At 41.2% G+C, this 11,181-nt stretch overlaps 1 protein-coding gene across 4 annotated transcripts in view; it reads left to right on the top strand.

Annotated features, from left to right (window-relative positions):
• Positions 1–11,181, top strand: part of Lypd6b (LY6/PLAUR domain containing 6B) — a 210,410-nt gene that overhangs the window by 59,673 nt on the left and 139,556 nt on the right. For 2 of the 4 annotated variants that reach the window (XM_008825165.2, XM_029559711.1), the window contains exon 3: positions 3,691–3,748. The exons of 1 other annotated variant lie outside the window; for it this stretch is intronic. The gene's annotated coding sequence lies outside the window, so the exon portion shown is untranslated. Of the gene's footprint in view, positions 1–3,686; positions 3,749–11,181 lie in introns of all 4 variants that reach the window. One more of the 4 variants, XM_029559712.1, reaches the window with a different exon arrangement.

Below are 11,181 nucleotides of genomic sequence, written 5' to 3'. Positions count from 1 at the left end.
ACCCACATGGCAGCTACGAACAACCCTTAACTCCAGTTCCAGGGGAATCCGAAGCCCTCTTCTGACCTCTGCGGCATTGCATGACACTGGTGCACTCACATACATGCAGGCAACACACTCATACACATAAAAATAAAAATAACAAAAAAATATATAACCATAAATCACACTTATATTCCCCAATTTCATTTCTAATACTGGTGACCCCCACCATGTTGTGTTTACTTGGCATTGTTTTGCAACATAGCAAAGGATTTTTAAGGAGGATGAGCCGTGTATTGAGTGGAGACTCGAGAACAGCTATGAGGTTGATAAGGCATCATTCTGTATCACTCTTCCAGCCTGCATGTTTTTTAACATTTAAAAGTGTTTTCGGAGGTTACGGTATGGGATGATACCTGATTTATGAAGAGAAGGTAGAAGTCGGGAAGACACAGTTCACTGCAACACTGTGCTTCAGAGAAACACAGTCAGAGCCATTTGAGTTCCAGAGAAAATTAACTGCATGTTTAACTTTTTAAAAAAATTATTTATTTTTGCCAGGCCTGGTGGCTCAGGCCTGTTGTCCCATCACTTGGGATGCAGAGGCAGGCGAATATCTGTGTGTTTAAGTCCAGCCTGGTCCCCATAGTGAGTTCCAGGCCAGCTGGGGCTGCAGGGAGACCCTGTCTCAAAAAGACCCCCCAAAAAAAATTCATTTATTTTTTTATTTTTGTGTGTGTGTGTGTGTTGGCAAGCATCCTTACTTGCTGAGCAACCTTGCTGACTCTTAACTATTTTCTTCTTCCAAGTGGGAGCTTGGTTAAACTTGGTTAAAGCTTAGTGCTTTGTATATACAAAGGTTGAACAATAAAAGATATTTACCCCCAGCTAGTTTGGTTAATTATTGCTGTCTGTTTAGTGATAAGTGATGGGATTCTGCAGGATGGGAGAGAAGAAAGCAATGAATGGAGTTGTGAGAGAGCAGAGAGCTGAGCAAGAGGTCTGTGTAAGTGGATTTGGGGGGAGTAGGTGTCCCAGCAGACAGAAGGTGGATGTAGACACACATACATAGAAGTAAACAGAGATGGAGATACAGAGAGAGCAGTGAGCTAGACATACGGAGATGGAGAAACAGAGAGTGGCAGAGAGGCACAGAATGATATGGAGCCCACAGAAGCAAGCAGTAGCAGGAGGCAGGAGAGCTGCAGGGAGAGAAGTGGGAGGCAGGGGAGCCGCTCTGAGGTCTTGTGTTCAGGCTGTGGCTGGGAACAACCACCTATACTCCCTGTTGGTCGGTGACAAACCCATCCTAAGCAAACCTGTTATTGCGTACTGTTTAGTGAGTGGAAAGTCATTTGAGAGAGAAGTAGCAGATTTACCCTGATGGGTTAAACTTCTTTAGTTTCCATCCAGTCCATACTTTCGGATCCTGAACTTGGGTCCTAAGCTGCATTAATCATTACTTAATATTAATGGAAATGAGGTTATCCTGTTGCAAGTCCCAGTTTCAATCAGTAAGTAATTATGAAAATCAGTCTTAAAGATGCTGTGAAAGGGTGTTGCTTTCCCAGGCAATAATTAAACCTCCCTGGGTGGTTGATTTTTTTTTTCTTCTTTGTGTGCATATGTGTGTGTGTGTGTGTGTGTGTGTGTGTGTGTGTGTGTTTCTCCCCTGAACTTTCTGCAGGTGAAGAAAGTTAGCAAGTCACTGACTGAGGGCTCATTAGTTGAAGCTGGCAGAAGTCCCATCAACAGGAGAAGGAATGAACAGCATGTTTTAGAGATGAAGATGAGAAACATGAAAGATCAGCTCCTTTCTTCTAGCCCAAAGGGAAAGCCTGTGAATAGGAGCCCAAAAACCCCAGTTGTTTTTATTGAAGGATTTGTATGTGTGTGTGCCTGTGTGTGCGTGTGTGTGTGCATGCGTGCGTGTGTGCGTGCGTGTGTGCGTGTGCGTGTGTGTGTGTGTGTGTGTGTACATACCATGCTCTGGCATGTGTGTGAAGATCAGAAGACAACTTTGTGGAGCTGGTTCTCTCCTTTCACCTTTTTGTGGACTTTGGGGACTAAACTCTGGTGACCAAGCACCTTTACCCACTGTCTTCCTATAGAATAAATTTTAAGCCAGACCTCAAAATGTGTAGCTAAATCTACATCTTTAATGAGAAACAACTAAATATGCTTTCTTATTTTTGTTTCGGGCAAGTAAGCAGTTGCTCATAAATAGCAGTACATGGAGGAAGAGGAGGAGGAGGAAGAGGGGGAGAAGAAAGAGGAGGAGGTGAAGGAGGAGGAGGAACAGGAAGAGGAAAAGGAGAAGGAAGAGGAGGAGGAGAAGGAAGAATAGGAGGAGGAAAAGGAAGAAGAGGAAGAGGAGGAAGAGAAAGAAGAGGAGAAGAAAGAGGAAGAAGAAGAGGAGGAAGAGGAGGGGAGGAGGAGGAAGAGGAGGACTATAATTCTAATAAAATGTTATGGAAGCTGTGTATTACTAGAGAAGTTTTTCTTAAAGATTTACAGGCACCGTGTCCTACTGTCCTCTGCTGTAGTCCAGATCTACAAAGGGAGCCTCTTACTGGAAGTTCAGGGCAAGGCTGTTTTGAAAGTCTTGAAGCAGGAGGCCTTCAAGGACCAGATGCAGAAGTAGGCTTTGTTCTTCAGCTCTGCCTGCTCAAGTTACAAGCTTATCTGCAGATGCTGAAAAGGAGTATCCTTTTGTACACACCATAGATAGGCACACATTTTGGAGGGAAGCAGCATTACCAGATAGAAGACAGGGCATCTAGTTAGAAAAAAAATTACTTGTTTGTTTATGACTCAGATTTAACTGAACATCTTTGTATTTGCTAACTTGGCCACCCAGACAGAGTAACCTCCATTGGATATTGCCAAACCCTAAACATCTCAGCTGAGCAGTAATTAGACCTTTCATCCCCAAGGCTGTGACAGATTCATCTACTCTGGGATCCTTGTATCTGTTAGAAGGTAGAGTACATGATACTGGAAGTAACTGTAAGGAAGGAAAGTAACTTTGTGGATCTGGTACTGTTAGAGATGTAAATGGAGTTGTAGACTAGGCAATAAAACTAGCCTTTAAAACCAATCAGATTGCATTTCCAACTTTGGGAAAAGTCAATGGCTGTTGGTTCATGGGTGATAAATACAAGGGTGCTTGAATTTAAACACCAGCTGTTTTCTTAGGGTATATTTTTATTTTACCATGTTCCCAAATGATTTGTGTGTGTGTGTGTTGTTGTTGTTGCACACATGTGCATGAGTACATGTTAAGGTCAGAAGGCAAACTTCAGGTGTTGTTCCCCAGACACTGTCTACCTCTTTTTTAAGACAAGGTCTCACTGGTCAGGAACTTGGCCAGGTAGGCTAGGCTAGCAGGCCAGGGATCTTCTTGTATTTGCCTCTGCAGAACTGGGATTATGAGAGTGCATTTTTCCCCCCCTAAGTCTGAGGATGGAATGCAGAACTCAGATCCTTATGCTTGCAAGACAAGTACTTTACTGACTGAGTCATCTCCAGAGCCCTTTAAGTGATTCTCAATGCACAAACAAGATGTGTTTAGTGAAGAGTTGAAAACCATATATATAAATATTTATATATAAATATATATTTGTTCTTTTGAGGAACTACCTTTCAAAGATCTCAAAAATAAAAATTGGGAATGATAAGTTTGTCTTTTGTTTGATTTTGAGGTAGAAAATCTGAGGAGTTAAAAGCCCCAGCTCTCCTTCCTGAATGACTTCAGCACACCTTTGTGAGTACTAATGTTCTACATCCTAAATTCCATTTTGAGTCTGAGTCTTTGGTTTTCTGAAGTTGCGCTAATTTTTGTATTCCCAGACTTACTTTGATTCATGTTTTTGAAATCTATTTTCCCTATGCGAATTGTGTAGGACTTGACCAAGGAAAATTTAAAAATGGGTTTGATTTCTTACATTGCTCCTGCAATTTATAATATGAGTACATCATAGCTTGATTTTATATGTGTACATATCGCTAGATATCTTTTTCTTTTTTATCAGGTATTTATAGTGGAAAGTTTAAGACAAATGTGAGATGACAGGACTTAGGTGCATGGCATGTCCTGCACTTTTACAAGGCTCCCAGATCCCTTTTCTACATAGTGAACTGTCACAGCAATGATCAGTAGCTGAGCATGCCTCTTGCATTGCTGACCAGCTGCCAAAACAATTGCTTAAGTAAATGGTTCCCGAGGCCAGTGACCATTAACAGCCCCCTATGCAACTGACTATGAGCTGAGATTCTGAAGATCTGTCTGTACTTACTGAAATTTGTGATAGAAAGCTCAGCTGCCTGGTCTTTTGGATTTGGGATGATGGCACTTCTCTTCCATCTGTTTCTAACAGAGCAGAGCCTCTGAACTGTCTAAGTGTTCACGAAAGATCACATCAGGATCAGTAGGTAGCGACCCATATTCCCTCCAACTAGAACCTAGTAGTAGAGTCTAAGACTGGCCTAAAACTCTAACACCACCTTCAGTGAGTCAAGAAATGAGATTTAACTATTGAATGTAGGTAGCCATGCCAATCCTGGGCCTTCTGGAACTCTCAAAAGCTCTATGTGTGGCACTAGAGGCAAAGCTTAGTTGAGGATGGAGGACTCCTTTTACAGTGGACTGATGTTCAGGGATACAGATGTTAGACTCATAGACTGTTAAACACATCTTTCCTTCCTACTGCAAGTAGAAGTAGCACTTAGAGTAAGCATGCACCTGCTGACCCAGCATCACCCCCTTACAAGCTCAGTGGCCTAGCACTATACACTTAATGAGCAGGGCCTAGGGCTTGGCTGGAAGCTGTTTCCTAGGTTTATGCAGACTTCATAGAGCATGCTTAGTTATGGGAGTGGCCCCTCCATTGTTAGCGAAGAACAATTTACCTTCATAGTGTTCAGTTTCACTTTTCTGTTCTAAGGAAAATTGTTTTACCAATTTACTTCTTACTGAGAAAAGACTGGTTATTGATGTCTGACAGGGCCTGCTGGGGAGGACTGGGCTATGGGGAAGTGTGTCATATACCCTGTCATTTGAGCCTCAGTCTGACTCCAGAATCCTGCTCATAGCAGTTAACGCTAGGCAGGCGGTGTGCTTCTGAGCTGAGGCCATATTGCTGTTCTTGAATTTGATGGATTGTTTTTCCTCTTTCATATTTAGTATTCCAGAACAACTCTACAGTTCTTCCTAAGGCAAGTCCCAGGTTGATATCCTTTGACTTTGGCAGAAGAAAGGTCAGGATGGAAGCAGAGAGGTGCTCTGCTGCTGAGGGTGGAACATTGACCCTCAGAAGAGGTTAGGCCTATTTCTCCTAGGCACACCCTGTAGTGGGCAGTGGGTGCTGACTGGGCTAGAGAACCTTCTAGGAGGTTTACTTCAACACAGAGCTGATTGATCAACAAATCTTGTTCTTAGATGTTTATTTCTTCCTCCTGATCTAACTCCCACCAGAATTTAGCAACCAAGTCATATTATTATAGACATTTTAAGATGGTGACATTATAAAAGTTACTATAAAGGGCTAAATGAATTAATCTCTTTAAAAATATTGTTTTATTCTTGAAACTTTCATGCATGTATACAATGAAACATGACCATATCCACCCTCTATTTCTTCCCCAACACAGCCCCTTCCCAACTTCAAGTCTCTCTCTCTCTCTCTTTTTTTTTTTTGATAACCCGCTGTGTTGCTTTGAATGAAAAATGTCCCCCATGTGAACCCAGTTGGTGGTGCTGTTCAGGAAGGTACAGGACCTTTAGGAGATGGAGGCCTACTGGAGGAAGTGCATCACCAGGGACTGGTGTTGATGATTTATAGCCTTGTCCTACTTCCTGTTCTCGCTCTCTGCTTCCTGTGTGCAGATGATGCGATCAGCCAGTTACCTCCTGCTGCTATGTCTTATGTGCCATGATGGACTCAATCCCTCTGGAACTGTAAGCCCCAATAGATCCTCTCTTCCTTAAGTTGCTTTTGGTCATGGTATTTTATCACAACAATAGAAAAGTACCTAATATACCCCTTAAGCCCAATTAGTGCTGCCCAGAAGTATATGGGTATAGGGCTATCCACTGGAATATGGGAAATCTACCAGTGGCTACAAATTGAATGAATTGAATTAATCTTTGAATTTACTAATATTTTAGAATCTTCTTTAAAAAAACCCATTCTTATGGTGGCACACATTGTAATACTAATACTCCAGAAACAGGTAGGAAAACCATGTGCTGGAGGTCAACCTTGACTACATAGTAAGTAAATAAATAAATTTAAAGAATACCCTTGCAGGCCAGGCTGTGAGCACCCCAGGATTCAGTATGAAAGAGGCAAAACAATCTACTTCCTTTCTGTGCTAACCCCAGCTTCTCCTGCACCTGTGGCATTTGAAATCCATATGCCATTGTTTGAATCAACCTTGTGGATACTGTACTCTTGCAGGGCAGAGCTGTGTCTTCAGATAGTACACGCAGTCAAGCCTCTTACTTAAAAATCACCCCTCTTGTTAGGTCTGCTGCTTTTAGAAGCTCCCCTTGATTTGAAGTTTATTTGCCTGCCACTAGCAAAAGAGGTATACTTCATGCTTGCCAGTTACTGAGCTTTTCATTATCACCCAAACAGGAGGATGTTGGAAGCCCTCAAAGGAACAGCTACTGGTCCTTTGTCTCTAATGTACTTGTCTTATGCACCCCATGAAAGTGCTGTGTGCTGAGTGACAGTGCTGTGTGCTGAGTGATTGCACAGCCCCAAAGCTGGCAATGAAAAGGAATTGGATTGGAATAGGGAGGGAATACCTAGTGCCATCATGCAGGTCTTGGTGCATTGTTTCACTGCACAAGGGAGGTAGGTCCAGGGTTAAGTGTGGCCAAAATCTAACTCACGTGCTGCCTGGCAGAGGTTCTACTGCCCAGGAGAGAAGGAAGCATTTTAAACCACTCATACAGGTTCTTCCCACTCTCAAGCTGTGCACATGGCAAGGCCCATCAGCCTAGAGCCATACCTTCTCTAATTTGCTTCAGCTGCTGTGTGGGCACGTAAACCCTGCAATGCTGCTGCCGTGGGTTGTCAGTGTAGCTGGATTTTTATTTGAATTCCAAGTCCATTTTGGCCTCTATTAGGAGATTCTGCTTTCCTATTCAAAGAAAGGAAAGAATATTTTTAACATAAATAAACATAAGTGAGTTACTTTAAAAACAGTAGGTAAATGAGCAATGTTGGACTACTCTTGTTGCTTGTGTAAAACCCATGTTTTCACTGACATAGACTACATTTACAAAACATGGGTTTAGAATGTGAGAGGAAGCTCACGCATGCTATAGCACACATGTAGAGGTCAGAGGGCGAACTTGGATGTTGGCCCTCACCTTTCACCTTGTTTGAGACAGGGTCTTGGCACTGTGTGTGCCAGGCTAGCTGCCCTGCAAGCTTCCTGGGAGTCTACTATCTCTGCCCCCCATCTTGCACTGGGATTATAGGCCATGCCCTGCTTTGAATGTGTTCTGGGGATTCGAACTCACAGTCTTATGCAGGCGCTTTACCCACTTTAGCCCCAGAAACATGGATGCAGTGTAAAGAGACCCAGTATGAGGTTGAATTATTGTTGAGGTAGAAAGGCCTTCATAGAAATATAGGTTTCTGACAATTTCTTTAGAAGTAAATGAAAGGAAATGTTAGTGCTATGGTGGAGGAGTCAGGTTCAGAAGGACAAGGGAGAGTGCCTGTCCTTGTGTTCATGCACACTTGTCCCTTAAACTCACACTGAGAAATCAGCTTTAGTTTCTTAGGGTAGGACTAGAAGATGTAGGGGAGAGCTATTTAAAAATAAGCAGTTACCCCCACATTCTTTTCTGTAGGGCAGAGGGAGCTAGTTGAAGCCAGAAAGTTCCAGAAGGGAAACACATCATTATTTGGTCCTTGACTCTGGAGCATCCTTTCTGTGTCCCTCTGTCCTTCATTCTTTCTCTTACTCCATCTTTCTGTCTCACACTTGCATGGACACATGCCAATCAACCTATCAGTGATTCACATCTGCAGTCTGCATTGAACAGTTTCCTGCAGAAGCGGTCTAGTGTGGGCACAGGCTTGGCCCAGACACAGGGAACTCAGCATTGTTCTCAGTTGTCTTGAGGAAAATAATACATTCTGCAGAGGAGATCACTGCAATAAAAGCATTGTTTGGTATCCAGTGGCAACATCCATTTATGTTTACATAATAAAAAAAATGTCACCTGATATAATCTCAGAAAACTGCTGCCACAGGCCTTTGAAACAATTAGTTTAGACTATTTCACAGAGCATTAAGCTTAACAATGTCAGTCTGTTCCTAAATGCTGTTCAAGAAATTTTTGCAATGAGGCCAAAATTTAAGTTGGCAAAAGAGCGACCTCAAATAGGCAGTCTCGTCTTATTATTTTTAACAGCTTTTTGAGGAATAATTGACCTATAATAAACTGACATATTTAAAGCATACAATTTGCAAAGTTTGGATACCCATTTATCTGTGAAACTATCAGCACAATCAAGACAATAAACACATTTATTGCCCCAAATGTTTTCATGTTTCCTTGGAAAGCCTTGTCTCCCATCCCTGTCTGTGCGTCCTCCTTTCCTGGCAGGGAACTGCATCTTGTCATTGTAGATTACTCTGTATGTTCTAGAATCTTAAGAGCATAGTGTAAGCTCTTCTTGCCTGGCTTCCTTTACTCCACGTAATTACTGTGAACTTCCTGCCTGTCGTCCGGTTGTATCCGTAGCTCGTTCCATTTTACTGCTGAATAACATTCCACTGGAGGGTGATGCCATGATTTGTTTATATGTTCACCTGTTGATGGATGTTTGGGTCTTTTTAGCTTTGAGCTATTACATATAAGGCTACTATGAGCAATTATGTATATGTCTTTGTATGGATATAATTATATATATACATATATATACATATATGTATGTATTTCTTTTTTTTTTTCAGTGAGCAGGTACCAGTTCAGTGACTGGATCATATGGTAGTTGTGAATTTAATAAACTGCCATACTGTTTACCAAGGAAAACAGTTCTATTTTTTTGCTTTTCACCAATACATGAGAGTCCCAGTTTCTCTGTATTTTTACCTGGTGTGTTAGCCATGTTGGCATGTTATAATTTGCATTTTCCTACTGAATAATGATGCTGAGGATTCTTTATCTGCTATTACTATTTGTGTATTTCTTTGGCGAGGTGTCTGAAAATTTATAAATTGTGCTGTTCGCTCTTTCATTTTTGAGCATTTTAATAAATTCTGCATACATGTTCTTTATTAACTATATTTCCTTTCAGTCTGTGCTTTCAATTTTTGTGTTCTTAATGGTGTCTCTCAAAGAGCCAAAATTTAAAAAATTTTGATAAAATTCAATCTCTCCACTATTTTGTTACTTTTTAAAATGGATCTTTGGGTGTGAAAATGAAGAAATTTTTCCTTAATCCAAAGTCACAAAGATTTTCTCCTAGAAGTTTTAAAATTTCAGGTTTTACTTTTTGGATCTATAATCCATTTCGAGTTATTTCTCCCATAGGGAGTAAGATATAGTGAACGTTGAGAATTTACCATTAGTGAGAAGTCTATCCTTTTCTCCACTGAATGGCCATTGTACATTTGTCAGAAGTCAGGCATTTGTGTAATTTTTGGTGTGTTTCTCTTTCTAAACTCTTACATCACACCGATCTGTGAGCTATATACTATATCTTGATTATTGCAGTTGTGTAATGTCTTGAAATCAAATTGTTTTGGCTACTTTGGGGCCCTTTGCGTTTTCATATGAATTTTACAATCAGTCTGTCAGTTTCTACAAAAAGCTTTTTTTCTGGTCAGGTTTATCCTTCAGTATTTCCCTCACCAAATGTAAGCAATGTTAACACAGGAAACCTATTCTCTTTGGGATATAGCAAGTATATAGGAACACAGTTAAGTATTTGATGAGGGGACAGAGAAAGGAGTGAATGAAAGTGATTAAGAATAAACAACATGAGCCAGGTGTGGTGGCACACGCCTTTAGTCTTTAGTCCCAGCATTCGGGAGCCAGAGGCAGGCAGATCTCTGTGAGTTCAAGGCCAGCCAGGTCTACACAGTGAGTTCCAGGACAGCTTGGGCTACAGGGTGCCCCTGTCTCAAAAAGACCAAAAGAAATTTTTTTTAAATTTAAATTTTATTTTATGTGTATGAGTGTACCCATGTTGTGCAGTGCACTCGGAGGTTTAGATAGTTGTTAGTTGCCATGTGGGTCCTGGGAACCAAACCTGGGTCCTCTGCAAGAGCCTCCAGTGCAGTTAATCACTGAGCCATCTCTCCAGCCCCAATATAATTGATTTTTGTATACTGATCATGAACTTGATAACCTTAGATATGGAATATAGTTACAGTATTTTTAATGTTCTTGGCTTTCAATTCTAGCTTGAGTGTTCTGGGTGGTTTTAGTTGACTTTCTCCTCATCGTGGTTGAGTTTTTCTGCTTCTTACTATGACTCATAGTCTTTGATTGGATGGCATTGTGGGCTTAATTTTGTTGTGTGTTAGATATTTTTGCATCCCTATAAATATGCTTGAACTTTGTTCTAGGATGCATTTAAAGCTCTTAGAAATAATTTGCTATTTTTTGGTATTTTAGTATTTGTTAGACAGGACTGTACCAGCATTTAGTCTGCAGTTAAGTGTCCCCCTTACTAGGACGTGTCCTCCTCACAAGAAGACCCTCACTTAGTCAATGACTGCTTTTTAAATTTAGGCAGTGGGACCTGGGAATGTGGCTTGGTGGTACAGAACTTGCTAGTAAGCCTGCTTGTGAGGCCTTGAATTCAATCCCCAGTACCACTAAATAAACAAAATGGGATAGACATCAGGCCTATATGGCAAATAAGGCAAAATTCTTCTTCTTAAGGAGACTACCTTCAATGGGTAGAGTCAGAAATAAGTTATGTGTCAAAACGTAATATGCTTTTTGAAGAAAAATGAGGCAGAGTAGAGAGAGAGAGCAGTGGGGAAGAGTGAGAGTATGAGAGTCTGAGAAGTCTTTGAAAGGGTGACATTTGAGCAGGGACTAGAAGGAAATGGAGTGGCACAGAGGTGGCTCTTTAGGGGTAGGACACTCCAAGCAAATGGAATAATAAACTCTGAGATGGAATAACAAGAGAATGGGATATATATATGTATATG

This window comes from Nannospalax galili, unplaced genomic scaffold (assembly GCF_000622305.1).
Source record: "Nannospalax galili isolate Female #2095 unplaced genomic scaffold, S.galili_v1.0 scaffold87, whole genome shotgun sequence".
Taxonomy (NCBI): domain Eukaryota; kingdom Metazoa; phylum Chordata; class Mammalia; order Rodentia; family Spalacidae; genus Nannospalax; species Nannospalax galili.
Note: the sequence above shows the minus strand (reverse complement) of the source record. Positions and strands in the feature narration are given on the sequence as shown.